Consider the following 14,476-nt stretch of genomic DNA (forward strand, 5'->3'; position numbering starts at 1 on the left):
ATTGGTTCAGCTTACACAATTATGACTGAAAAATTAAAGTTTAGCAAACTTTCCACACGATGGGTGCCAAAACTGTTGTGCCCACAGCAGCTACAGACAAGAATGAGGCTTTCAAGGAAAATTTTAAACAAGTGGGATCAAGATCCTGAAACATTTCTTCAAAGAATTGTAAAAAGAGATGAAACATGGCTTTACCAGTATGATCCTGAAGACAAAGCACAATCAAATATGTGGCTACCAGGAAGTGGAAGTGGCCCAGTCAAAGCAAAAACAACCAGTCAGGAGATAAGCAAAGGTCATGGCAACAGTTTTTTTGAGATGCTCAAGGCATTTTGCTTGTTGACTTTCTGGAGGGCCAAAGAATGGTAACATAGTCTTATTATGAGAGTGTTTTGAGAAAGTTAGCCAAAGCTTTAGCAGAAAAACACCTGGGAATGCTTCACCAGAAGGTCCTTTTCCACCACAATAATGCTTCTGTTCATTTCTCTCATCAAACAAGGGCAATTTTGCAATAATTTCAACGGAGAGTCATTAGGCATCCACCTTACAGTTCTGATTTGGCTCATTCTGACTTCTTTTAGTTTCCTAATCTTAAAACAATCTTTAAAGGGAATCCATTTTTCTTCAGTTAATAATGTAAAAAAGACTGCATTGACATGGTTAAATTTCCAGGAACCTCAGTTCTTTAGGGATGAATTAGATGGCTGGTATCATCACATAAAAAAGTGTCTTAAACTTAATGGAGCTTATACTGAGAAATAAAGTTTACATTTTTTATCTTTTATTTCTATATCTTTCAATTTTGTACATTGGTAATTGTTATATTTTCCTGTTGAATTGATCCTTTTATCATTATACAATGACCTTCTTTGTCTCTTGAGATAGTTTTTGACTTAAAGTCTATTTTGTCAGATATAAGTATAATTACCCCTACATTCTTTTGGTTACCATTTGCATGGAATATCTTCTTCCATCCCTTCCCTTTCAGCCTATGTCCTTAAACCTAAAGTGAGTCTCTTGTAGGGCACATATTGTGGGATCTATTTTATTATTCATTTGGACATGCTATGTCTTTTGATTAGAGAATTTAATCCATTTGCATTTAAAGTAATTATTGATAGATAAGGACTTACTTTTGCCATTTTGTTAATTGTTCTGTTGTTCCTTGTTTTCTTCCTTCTCCTCTTACTGTCTCCCTTTGTGATCTGATGCTTTTTTGGTAGTGGTATGCTTTGCTTTCTTTCTCTTTATCTTTTATGTATCTACCAGAAGCTTTTTCTTGTGCTTACTATGAAGCTTACATAAAATATCTTACAGTTATAGCAGTCTATTTTAAGCTGATTACAACTTAACTTTAATTATATACAAAAGCTCTACACTTTTACTTCCCTCCACTCCACGTTTTATGCTATTGATTTTACACTTGACATCCTTTTATATTGCATATCCATTAACAAATTATAGTATCTATTGGCATTTTTAATATTTTTATCTTTTAACTTTTATACTAGAGTTAAAAGTAATTTATGTATCACCATTACAGTATTACAGTATTCTGAATTTGACTATATACTAACTTCTCCTAGTGAGTTTTACACTTTTATGTGTTTTCATGTTACTAATTAGCATCTTTTCATTTTAACTTGAAGAACTACCTTTGGCATTTCTTATAAGGTAAATATATTGGTGATGAACTCTCTCAGCTTTTGTTTATGAAGGTCTTTACCTCTTTTTCATTTCTGAAGGACAGCTTTGCAGAGTATAGTATTCTTGCTTGAAAGTTGTTTGTTCTTTTAACACTTGGACTATATCATCCCACTCTCTCCTGCTCTGCAAGATTTCTCCTAAGAAATATGCTGATAGCTTTATGGGAACTCCCTGTGTACTGATTACATTCTGAAATGATATCATTTTAATATAAGGGGTTAAATAAGTATATTATTATTTATTTTATCTGATACTTTTTGTAATACAGCTACTAGAAAATTCAAAAATATATATGTAGTTCATGTATTGAGCAAAGCTATCTTAAAGAACGAAAGGTCTGCACTGTTTAAAACTAACATGGACGTAAAAAACAGAGAAAGACTGGAGAACTATTCCAGATTGAAGGAGACAAAACAGACAGAATAATTAAATTCATAGTCTGATCATCCAGCATTTCCTTATGACCAGACTCTTGCAAGTATATGCATTCTTTGCAAGAATACCACAGAAATGAATTAGTGATAGAGATATCTCATATATATACATATATATATGACTTATGAAAAAAGACAGGGCAAGTGTGGTATAATGTTAACAATTGTGAAGTCTGAGTGAATGGAAATTGGAAATTTTTTAACTGTTAACTTTTGTGTATGTTTGAATTTTTTTTAAATAACTTTAAAATATACCCATGAGTAAAATGAAAAATAAGCAGGAAGTAATGAAGGAACTACAACTCATAAACACCATAACAATGCATTACCACTACAATCAGCAATGTCACAGCAGTACCAGTGACTCACCTTGCTGCGTGACTCAGATAGGATGGATAGTGATTTGTGTGCAAATCTTGGAGCACTTAAAATTCCACTTCATTCTCTTCCATTCAAGGAAGCAAATCAGAATGCAAGTAGACAAGATAGATTAAAGAAAAGATAGCTTTGGGCTGGGTGCAGTGTCACGCCTGTAATACTAGCACTCTGGGAGGCCGAGGTGGGAGGATCGCTCGAGGTCAGGAGTTTGAGACCAGCCTGAGCAAGAGTGAGACCCCCATCTCAAACTGCACCATGATAGACAAGCATGTTAACCACTGTACAGTTGAGAACAGCTGACTTAGATTAAATGGTCCCTACCATTTCAATGGTAAGACCTCTTGTACTTTAAGTTTTTTCACAGAATACCACATGATAGGAATTCCATGGATTTCCAGTCAATCTACAGGTGAAGTTTGGCCACATAAGGATTCTTATAGACTTTGTTTTTTAGATTGTACAATACCCTAAGGATACATAGCCCACATATTGGGAATCACTACAAAAGGATAAAAACTCCTTTAGGATTAATTTTGTACTGACTCTCTGTTCTGATCTACTTGGTATTATTCAGACTCATCACACTGTTTGAGACTGTCATCATTTTGTTCATATCTTCCTTATGTCAGCAGTACCTAGCTCTCCCCTTCCTGCCTGCTTTAAAGCTTTTCCATTCTGACTTACTTAGGCTTGTTAGATTCCAAGTCTCTGATTAACACAAGACAAAATGAATTTTTGGAAGCTATGGGATGGTTCACAGATTGCAGGAATATTAGAAGAACCAAGCTTAGAAGGAGCAAGAACCAGGACAGTTCCAGAGATCTTGTTGGAAGAAGGCAATCACAAGTGTTGCCACCATGGATATGAGTCCATTTCAACTAGATTTTTTTCTTCTTCTTTGTGTCGCTCCACTCAAGCTCTCAAGTCCTAGGAGGGAAAGTCTGATCGGCCTAGATCTAGAACATGTATGCAGAGTCATAAACTCACTCATTGGCTAGAGGAGAGCAGGGCCCTTTGATTGTGTGTCATCTAGATGACAGAAACAGGAAAGAGGTAATTCCCCAAAAGAAAACCAATAAGAAAACCCATAGTTTTCCTGGGCCACAGAAAAACTAACAAAACTTACCTTTATAATCATTAAGACTTGATTCAAGCAATGCCTTCTTTATCAGGTAAAATGATGAAACCATACCAAGCCAAAAATGTACTCATTCCCCCAATCCCAAAAGGGAGAATACAACAATGTAATATAATAAGATTTTTGATTGACTCCTGTCCTCCACCCAGCTCCTTTTCTAAAATTGAGCTGGACCAAAAATCTTATATTCTTGAGAGGGCCTAGGAGAAAGGTCAAGTTAGAGAATAACTGCCTCATAATCATTTGGGACTTTCTTAGTTCAGTATGTAGGACAGATTCCCTTTGTAATAGTTGGCTAATAAATTAAAATATTTTCTTTTATTTCATAGTGACTGAAATACCATTTGTTTTAGTCCATTTTTGCTTCTATAACAAAATACCACAGATTGGGTAATTTATATTATGCAGAAATTTATTTTCTCACAGTTCTGGGAGCTGGGAAGTCCAAGATTGAGGGACTAGTATCTGGAGAGGGCTTTCTTGTTGTGTCAACTCATGGCAAAATGCAGAAGGACAAAGGGAAAGCAAGAGAGGGATGAACTCACCCTTTTATAATGGCACCAATTTACCCATTAGAATGGAGCCCCCATGGCCTAATCACCATTTAAATGTTCCAACCCTTAATACTGTTGCAATAACAATTAAATTTCAACATGAGTTTTGGAGGGGACAAATGTTTAAACTATAGCATTCCACCATTGGTCCCTCAGAGCTCATGTCCTTCTCAAATACAAAATACATTCATGTCATCCCAATAGCCCCAAAAGTCTTGACTCATTCTAGCATCAGTTCAAAAGTCCAAAGTCCAGAGTCTCATCTAAATCAAAAATGAGTGAGACTCAAGGCACAATTTGTTCTGAGGCAAAATCTTCTCCAGCAATGAGACTATAAAAGTAAACAATTGACATGCTTTCCAAATATATTGGTAGGAAAAGCATAGGATAGAATAGATATTTCCATCCCAAAAGGGAGAAAGAGGAAAAAGAAAAAGAGTAACAGGTCTCAAGCAAGTCCACAACCCAACAGGATGAACAATACTAAATTCCAAGCCTTGAGAATAGTCTTCTTTGATTCCATGTCCCAACTTCATACACAGTGGAGTGGGGATGGGCTCCAAAGGCCTCAGGCAGCCCTGGCCCCATGGCTGTGGTGGATTCAGCCCACACAGCAGCTCTCTTGGGGTGGAGTCTTGTGCCTGCAGCTCAAGTGTGGCTTGCTGGTAGCTCTGCAGTTCTGGGGTGTCAGGGGCAGCCCCACCCCCATAATGCCCCCAGACATTGCCCTAGTGGAGACTCTCTTGCAGCAGTTTTGCCCCTGTGACAAGTCTCTGCCTGGGCCCTCATGCTATCTGAGACATCCTTGAAATCTAGGTGGAGGTAGCCATGCCCCCACTGCTCTTGCAGTCTGCACAAGTACAGAATCAGCAGTACATGGAGGCTGCTAAGGTTTACAGCCTGTACCAAGTGGAGCAGCATGTTGCAGCCCAGCTGGGCGCACTGGAGCCATGGCTGGGCAACCTAGGAGTGCTGCACCAGAATGTTTCCCTTTTAATTATATAGTAGTATCCCCCCCTTATCCAGGGGGTATGTTCCAAATCCCCAGTAGATGCCTGAAACTGCAGATTGTACCAAACCCTATATATACTATGTTTTGTCCTACACATACATATCTATTATTAAGCTTATAAATTAAGTATAGTAAGATAACTAATAATAAAATAGAATAATTATAATAATACTGTAATAAAAGTTATGTGAATGTTCTCTCTCTCTCTCTCAAAATATCTTACCATAGTGTACCACAAATAACTGAAACTGCAGAAATTGAAACTGCAGATAAGAGGGTACTACTGTAAATTCCATCTTTAAATCATTTTTTCTTCTCCCATTTTACTATATGCCGTTTAAAAAAGCCTCTCAGCAGCCTGAATATTTTGCCACTTAGATATTTCTTCTAACAGATATCCTAGACATCGCTGTTAAATTCTGCCTTCCACAAAGCCCTTAGGCATAGACACAATTCAGCCAAGTTCTTTGCCACTGTATAACAAGAATGGCCTTTCCTCCAGTTTCCAACACCTCGTTCCTCATTTCTGTCTGATACTGCATCAGGATGGCCTTTACCACCCATATTTCTACCAACATTCTGATCATGACCATTCAGATAATCTCTGAGAAGTTTCAGACTTTCCCTGCAGTTCTTCTCTGCTTCCGAACCCTGACCAGAATCATTCTTAATGCTCCATTTACGGCCATGTAGGCTTTTTCTAGGCCACTCCTCCAAATCCTTCCAGCCTCTACCCATTACCTAGTTCCAAAGCTACTTCCACATTTTCAGATATTCGTTATAGCAACACCCCACTTCTCTGGTTCCAATTTTCTGTCTCGGTCCATTTTGTGCTGCTATAAGAAAACACTTCAGAGCTGGTCATTTACAATGGGCAGAAATTTATTTTCTCACTGTTGTGGGGTCTGGGAAGTCTGAGATCCAGGGTCTAGCATCTGAAGAGGGCCTTCTTGTTGTGCCAACCCACAGCAGAAGGCGGAAAGGCAAAGAAAAAAATGAACTCACTCTTTTGTAACGGCACCAATACCACCCAGGAAGGTGGAACCGCCATGGCCTAGTCATTCCTTAAAGTCCCACCTCTTAATGCTGTTACAATGCCAATTAAGTTATAACATACGTTTTGGGGGAGAAAAACATTCAAGTTATAGCACCAACTAATAAATATTGTTTTTCACCAACCTAAAAATAACACTTTTTAAAAAAAATTTGGGGCTCCATTTTTTATGTTACAATGGAGATTTATGTATGTATTGATATGTATGTATCAATCTCTCACCTCTATAGAATAGCAAGGAAGGAATACAGGTCAAAGCTACATGTTCTATGTTCCCTTGCTTTGAACCATTTGCCCAGTTCATTAATGCAGACTTTCATTCTTTAGGGACTTGAACCCTTGGTGGATCTGCCTATCAGGGATTGTAACAGTCGCCCTTAAAGATTACATTCAGCAACTACTGTTTCCATTCTTATTTCCATTTTCACTGTATGATATCAACCCTATTTTGCCTTGCTACTCAGGGTTAACCAGCCAAGCTAAAATACAACTTATCTGTGTGTGATTTCCCGATGACTTGAAGAACCTGAAAGGGCAGAGCAGCATCGGCAGCTTCCAATTCAAGGGAAGAATTATTGTGTCTCCTGGTAGAAATAGGACCCAGAGTCATAAGGACAGGCAGCAAAAATGTTGCTAGGAGATCATTAGATGTAATCATGCAAGACACCACTCCCTTCTAGCTGTTGGTTCCCAGATGTCTATATCTTAATCATGAAGAGTAGAAGGAGGAAAGCAGATTCTGTATCAATCTCTGATTAATGGCAACATCTAGAACAGGACACCAACTTCACAGGGTGTTGGTGTCAACCAAGAACAACTGTATCCAATATTGCATTCCTCCACTGTGGAAGAGTGGCTGCTCCTGGGTGCTGAGGTGGAGACAGTCCCAGTGATTTACAGGAGCATCATCCCACTCCCCTATATTCTGCTGTGATATAAATTCTTCGGACCAACACTGCATAGGCCACCATAACACTGCACAAGACTACATTGGTATGCCCAGGGTTGCTGCTGGCAGAGGCATGATGAGTGGGGAAAACAAGTCCAAATCTTCTTATCAATATTACAGTGTAAGTAGCTTGATCATTTCCATTTTACGTATGAGGAAACTGAGACATAAGTTAAATAACTTGCCCAAGGTCACGTAGTAAGTGGTAGAAACAGGATTCACACTCACTGTCCGGGTCCAGTGGATGATCTTAACCACCGGGTCTTCTCTTTGGAGAAATTAGGTGACTCAACCAATGCAATAACCAGGACACTGGTTCTCTAATTACTTGTTACTTGTTACTCCCTTGTTACTCTGTACTTTCTGCCATAGTACCTGCCTGCTTGGTGGATGCTGGAAAGAGAACACCAACGATTTATAATCCCTAGAAGAGAAAGAGTAAACATTCTTTACGTAGCCATTGAAAGTCCTAAACATATCATGTTGTTTATTTTACAAAGATGAAATGTGAAACCTCATTAATTTTTAAGTAGCATAGATTTAGTAGCATAGATTTTCACCAAACAGAAGTAAACTAAAATCATTGTCACCCTCCTATGTAAAACCCTTTAGCTATTTCACACTGTCTCTAAAATAAAGTCCAAATTCCTTAGCTAAACAAACCTCACAAATGGACCACACGCACGCCCACTCCCACCTTAGCGACCATGTTGCATCCTCACTATAGATTCCAAACATATTAATGTACAAACAAGTTCTTCCATGTGCCAGAGCATTTGCATAACGATGAACCTTCTGCCCAGAAAGTTCTTCTCTTCCTGGCTCAGGCCTGCCCTGGCTGCGGGGTCCCATGGTTGTATTAACCATGCTTTTCATTTTGTATGTTTGATGCTTTGACACCTTGGGCCTTGCTGACCCTGGAGGGACTAGCCTGGGAGCATGCCTTTCAAATGCAAACTAACCTCCAACTGCCTTCTTTATCTGCTCTCCTCTACCTGCCCTAATCACCCCAGGGCAGGTTCCCGACAACCAGGGAAAACCTGTATGCCCCAGAGTCTGCTGAAATTATTCAAACCATCCAGTCCTAAACTTGCTTGCCCTGCCTTGCCCAACCGTAAGAAAGGCTCTTGCCCACATTGCCCCTTGCACCCTCCTCCCACCCCCACCTCCTGACCAACCCTGGTGCTTCTGTGTGCCCCTCCCCTCCATGGCACCATGTGCCCCTTCCTCTGGGAATCTCTGAGTGCAACAAACTGTCTTTTCAATGGCAATCCTCTCCTGATCTGCTGGCCTCATTGTACCTAAATGATACCAAAACTTGTGTTTTAAAATACGGTAAGTTGATTGCTCCTGACTTTTTGCTACCACATACCATGAACATAATGCTGCTATTGCCCTTTCCACGAACCGCACTGCAATCCTTCATGGAACTGTCTCTGCCAATAGCCCATGAGCTTCCTGAGAAACTCTTCCGTCTTTGTATTTCAGCACCTAGCCTGCTGCCGGTCACAGTGTAGGCTCCCAACAAATACTTGACAGGCAAACTGACTAATTAATTAATTAGCCTGAGAAGCCACTGCCTGTCAAGTCACTTGGATTCAAATCTCGTCACTTGTCGATTGACCTTTCCACTTAATGACACATATAAATCCAGGCACTGAATTTACTCATGTTAGAATATTACAAAAATGCCCCCAAAAGATTGCTGTTGTGGCTCTTGTGTGCAATCTTACTAGATGGAAAACAAAAGGAGAGGTAGTTACTTCTGAAGTATCCAATAAGACATACAAGGCACTACAAACAGAACATAATGTAGAGGGATCTATCGGCCTGTTTTCATTTCTTATTAATGTGCGTGTTTCTCTCCCAGCATCAGGAAGGCTAGTGGTTTCCGAGCTGTGCTTGTTTTCCAAGGAGGTGCCTCAGTGGCCGCCTCAGGGAGGAGGAAGGGATCTGGGCTTCCCACTCCTATGTCACCCAGAGCAGCTCCAATTTTAATTCATATAGTGAGTCTCCAGGTGAGATTTTAACAACAATAATAATGAACAGGTTTTCTAAGTTCATTATGTGCCGGGGTCCAAATTCTGACACTACCACTTGGTAACTCTGTGACCTTGGGCAAGATACTTGGCCTGTCTGTGCCTCAGTTTCCTGATCTGTAAGGGGGGGCAGGTAATAACAGTACCTACCTGAAAGAATTGTCATGAGGATTAAGTATGTAGAAAATGACATGCTGTGTACACATTAGGTACTCTTCTCGTTGTCTCTTTTATTCCCTAGGTGGCCCCTCTCGGAGGAAGGCAGCATTTCCGTCTCCCTGGCATGGATGAGACAATCGGAGCTTAGGCAGACGGAGTACCTCATTCAAGGTCACAGTCTGTAAGTGGCAGAGCTGGGACTGAAACACAGATCTAGTCAACAGTGGAGCCTGTACCCTTAACCTCACACAGAGGTGAAGTGTAGTTTCCACGGATAAAAAGAAATTTGAAAAATCACAAAATTTAGATCTTTGGATGAGGAGGTAAGGTTCAAATTGGCTTTTTAAATGAATGTTGACTTTTTGAAGTTTAACATTTCCATGCTGCTTCAATAAAGTCAGCTATTTTAAATAGCATATGCAACATTTCCAAACAAAAGTAAGAAGACACAAGAATGACATAAATTAGCGTGGGAAGAGAGGCAGAAAGATGCATATTGATCAATCATGCCTTTTGCGTTAGCAGAAATATTGCAAGGACACTCAAGAATGCACTTTTAAATTCATTTGGAAAACTTAACTGGTTTCCCCTCTTACAGCTGCTACCCCTTATGTTGCAGCCTGTACTAAAAGCACAAAAATCCTTTCTCCCTTAGGTGGGCCCACACCGCCTTGACTTCCTGGCTTAGCACATGTTCTCATTCAGCTTCAGATTGTCACCCTGGGTCCTTGCAAGGAGGGTCCTTTTTCTTTAATATTTGGAGGAAAAATTTGTTTTCTTGTGGAGGGGGGTCATTGTGTCTGCCTCTATTTGCCTTTCCCCATTTTACTTTGAGACATTATAAATAATAAAACAAACAAAAAAAATCAATTCCTAATGTGAAAAGCTTTCTCTTCTGAAGTTTCCTGGTCTTCCTCCATAGTTATTGGCCTGCCCTCAAATACTCCACGCTCATTATGCCTGAGAGCTTTGGGAATTCCCAAGAAAGATTGTCCATTTCCATTCTCACTGAGCTGTGTTGCGATAAGAAGAGCTTTCGAGAAGAAGGTAGGGGAGCATAGTTCAAGCCAGTGGCTACTAAGTGGTTGTGTGACTGTGGGTTTGTTTCTTAGCTCTCTTGGTCCCAATCTTTAAAAAGTTAACACAATGACAATGATAATCATTCATTCACTCACAGTCACATTTGCTAAGCACCTACGGTTTGCTAGGCACTGGAAAACAAAGGTGAGTGATACAAAATGTCTAAATGCAACAGCTCACAAGCTAGATCAGGAGACAGGCATTTAAACAAATCAGTAGTGAGAAAAAGGAGAGGGCTGGTGACAAGAGCTGTTTCTGTTTGGAATAGCAGCTGTAGAGACAGGAGGAATGGACCAGTAATGAGAGACGCCCAGCCTTATAACAAAACCACACATTTATCTACCTCACAAGGTTACTGGGAAGTTCGAATGACATAATGAATTTGAATCCTCCGAAAACTCTAAAGAGCAATTTCCACGCGCAGCAGATGCTGTTGGTGTCCCGCCCGTATTTCTGTGCCTTCGCCACTTCAGTGCAAACTGGGGATTTAAACCTGCAGCACCTGCGTGTCTGCCTGAGGGATTTTTCCAGCCACCAGAGCCTGCCTCTTTGCCACCTGTGCTACAGGTTCTGTGTGCCAAGGAATCAAGGCCCACTGCCCCATGCCCAGAGCTGCCCTCAACCAAATGAATACCACCACTCCCTTGCCCCTCAGGTGGAATGACTGAGGCCTGAGTTCCACACCAGCTGCCAGAATTTTCCCAGCAGGACTCAGCTTCAGCTGCCTAGAGTGGTAACTTGCGCAATAACACACCATTTATTGGCTGCCTTCCCTTCTTGTATCACTTCTCTACTTCCCCACTGGGGTTTTCTTCACCTGCCAAAGATTACTGCACGTGGATCCTTATCCCAGGCTATGCTTCTGAGAGAACTCAAACTAAGAAAAGATGTAAGCCATTTTTTAATATTACTCTATACGATTTTGAAATGTGACCAGAATTATACACACTATTTTGCATGGCAAAAGCACTGCTTTATATTTAAAAATCCTCTTCTGCAAATTTATGATTTGATCCACTTTAGCCACTGTGACATAAAATCTGCCTAAGAATTTCTTGACTCCATTTCGACCAATACTACTGTGGCTGAAGCCTTTCTCTCTCACCTGAATTTCTGCAACAGTCTCCCAGCTGCTCTCTGGCTCCAGTCTTCCCCTCCCACAAATCATTCCTTTTCACTATCTATCTCCATCAATATTCACCAAGAAAGCAATTTTGACCAGACTACTCCTAGTCCAAACAACACTTTGGTGCAAATTTATATAGGCTCCTGTTACTTGCAACACTTTACTTCTATCTACTGGAAAATTGTGACATTCCGATATCTGTAAAGCAAGATGCTTTTATGGTCATTTTCAAGGAAACTGACAAAATAAGTACATAAATCTGCAATGTCTATGATGAGTGATGCCCACTTAGATGTGTATCCTTGTGCACTGCACAACCTGCACAACTGTACAGAACCATCCTGGTTCTGACAAATCCCTGCCTCACTCACAAAGTGCTTGTCTGTCCCCAGCACCTATCACAAGGTTCCATGCTTTCGTGCCACTGATTATGTTGTCCCCTCTCCCTGGAAGCACTGTTTGCCAATGATCCTCTAAGAAGAGCTGAGCATTTCCTCTTCACCAGAAATCATATCTGAACCACTGTCATGTGGTTATGTCTCTCTTCCATGTCCCTTCTATTATACTTCTTTGTTTATAACTCAACTTTTACACTTAGCACATTAGGTTATAATTATCTGCTTATGGGTTTGTCTTCTGCTGTTAGGGATGTCTTCCTCCTCTTTGTATCCCCGGCACCTAGTGGAGGGCTCAGCCTAGCGTCACAGCATTTTGAAAACGGTGGGCTGTGCAATGTGGAGGTTGTGAGGAAGGGCTCTCAGCCCTGCAGTCAGACAGACCTGAGCTGTCACTTTCTAGCCATGTACCTTGGGCAAATGGCCTCACATCTCTACATCTCAGTTTCCTTGTTGGTAAAATGGAGATGACACCATTACCACCTCAGACAGTCATTGTGAGGGTTAAGTAAGCGGCTGCCTGCAATGAGCAAGACGCCTGACTGCAGGCACACGATACATACTGACTCTTATTTTTATTATAAGCTCAACAATCATTTGAAGGGTGAACATGCCTCCCTTTATACCTAACAGGCAGTCCCCCATGAAAACCACACCTTTAGATTGACTCATCCGTACCCCCAGAAGGGTGGTGATGACCTTATGTATGTTGGTGTATTTTGTCTATACAGCCACTCCACTAGAAAGGTTTGACTACTAGCCTGTTACAAATGGGGGAATTGGGAGCAACAATCAGTGGCTTTTCTTGGTCACATGAGAGTTTGAGTGTCAGAGGCTGCGCCAAACTTGCTCTGTATGATCCAAGCTTGTGCTTTTAACAAAATTATGGGAGCATAAAAAAGGGGTCTCACCAGGTGCCTAGAGGTTCAGGATGTAAAAGATGCTGGTGGAGGAGCACAGGATGGAATGTGAAGAAAGGGTAAGAGGTGGACGGACATCCTAAAAGACTTCATGAGTGACTGTAAATACTGTAAATTTAAAGAACAGTTTTTATGGCTAGTTCCAAGGGTTCTTGTGTAGAAAGTCAGGAGATGAGACTAAAACGGAATGGTGAGCACAGAGTCAGGTAGGATCCTGGGGGTTAAGCAAAGGTTTGTGACTTTATCTTGAAAACTGTATAAATCTTTTCAAATGCAAAAGACATTAAAAAGGCTGACCATACCAAGTATGACATGGATATGGAAAAACTGGAACTCTTCTTCATTGCAGGTGGGAATACAAAATGGTGCAACCACTTTGGAAAACTGTTTGGTAATTTCTTCTAAAGTTAACTATACACCTATTGTATGACCCAACCATTCCACACCTAAGTATTCACACAAGAAAAATGAAAGCATACATCTATAAATAGACTTGTATAAGAAAGCTATTAGTAGCTTTGGTCAGAAGAGCCCCAAACTGGAAACAAACCAAATGTTCATTAATAGGAGAATGAATTTAAAACAGCAGTCCCCAACCTTCATGGCACCAGGGACCAGTTTCATGGAAGGCAATTTTTCCACAGACTGGGATTGGGGAGAATGGTTTTAGGATGATTCTAGTACATTACATCTATTGTGCACTTTATTTCTATTATTATTACATTGTAATACATAATGAAGTTATTATGCAACTCACCATAATGTAGAATCAGTGAGATCCCTGAGCTTATTTTCCTGCAACTGGATGGTCCCATCTGGGGGTGATGGGAGACAGTTGATTTATTATGGTCTCTGTGCAGTCAAACCTCTCCACTAGTGATAATCTGTATTTGCAGCCTCTCCCCAGTGCTAGCATCACCACCTCAGCTCCACTTCAGATCATCAGGCATTAGATTCTCATAAGGAGCCCACAACCTACATCCCTCACATGCACAGTTTACAGCAGGGTTCACACTCCTGTGAGAATCCAATGCTGCCGCTGATCTGACAGGAGGCCGAGCTGAAGCAGTGATGTGAGTGATAGGGAGCGGCTGTAAACACAGAAGAACTTTCACTCACTTGCTTGCCTGCCTCTCACCTCCTGCTGTGCATCCCGGTTCCTAACAGGCCATGGACCAGTACTGGTCTGTGGCCCAGGGGGTGGGGACCACAGATTTAAAAAATATTGCTGTATTAGCACAGTAGAATGGTACTCAACAAAAGAAAGCAATAAGCTGTTAAAATACTCAACAACATGGATAAACCTCAAAAAATATTATGCTAAGTGAAAGAAGTCAAAATAAAAGGTATCTACTACATGGTGTCATCTATGTTCTAGGACAGACAAAGCTAATCTATAGTGATAAAAATCAGAACAATGTCTCCCTGTTTGTCTATTCATTGATAGTAGTGTGATGGCTAGGAAGTTTGAGGATCCTCTCTGGGACGATAGAAATGATCTACAGCTTGATAGTGGTAGTAGTTAATTGTA

Source organism: Eulemur rufifrons, chromosome 8 (assembly GCF_041146395.1).
Source record: "Eulemur rufifrons isolate Redbay chromosome 8, OSU_ERuf_1, whole genome shotgun sequence".
Lineage (NCBI taxonomy): Eukaryota > Metazoa > Chordata > Mammalia > Primates > Lemuridae > Eulemur > Eulemur rufifrons.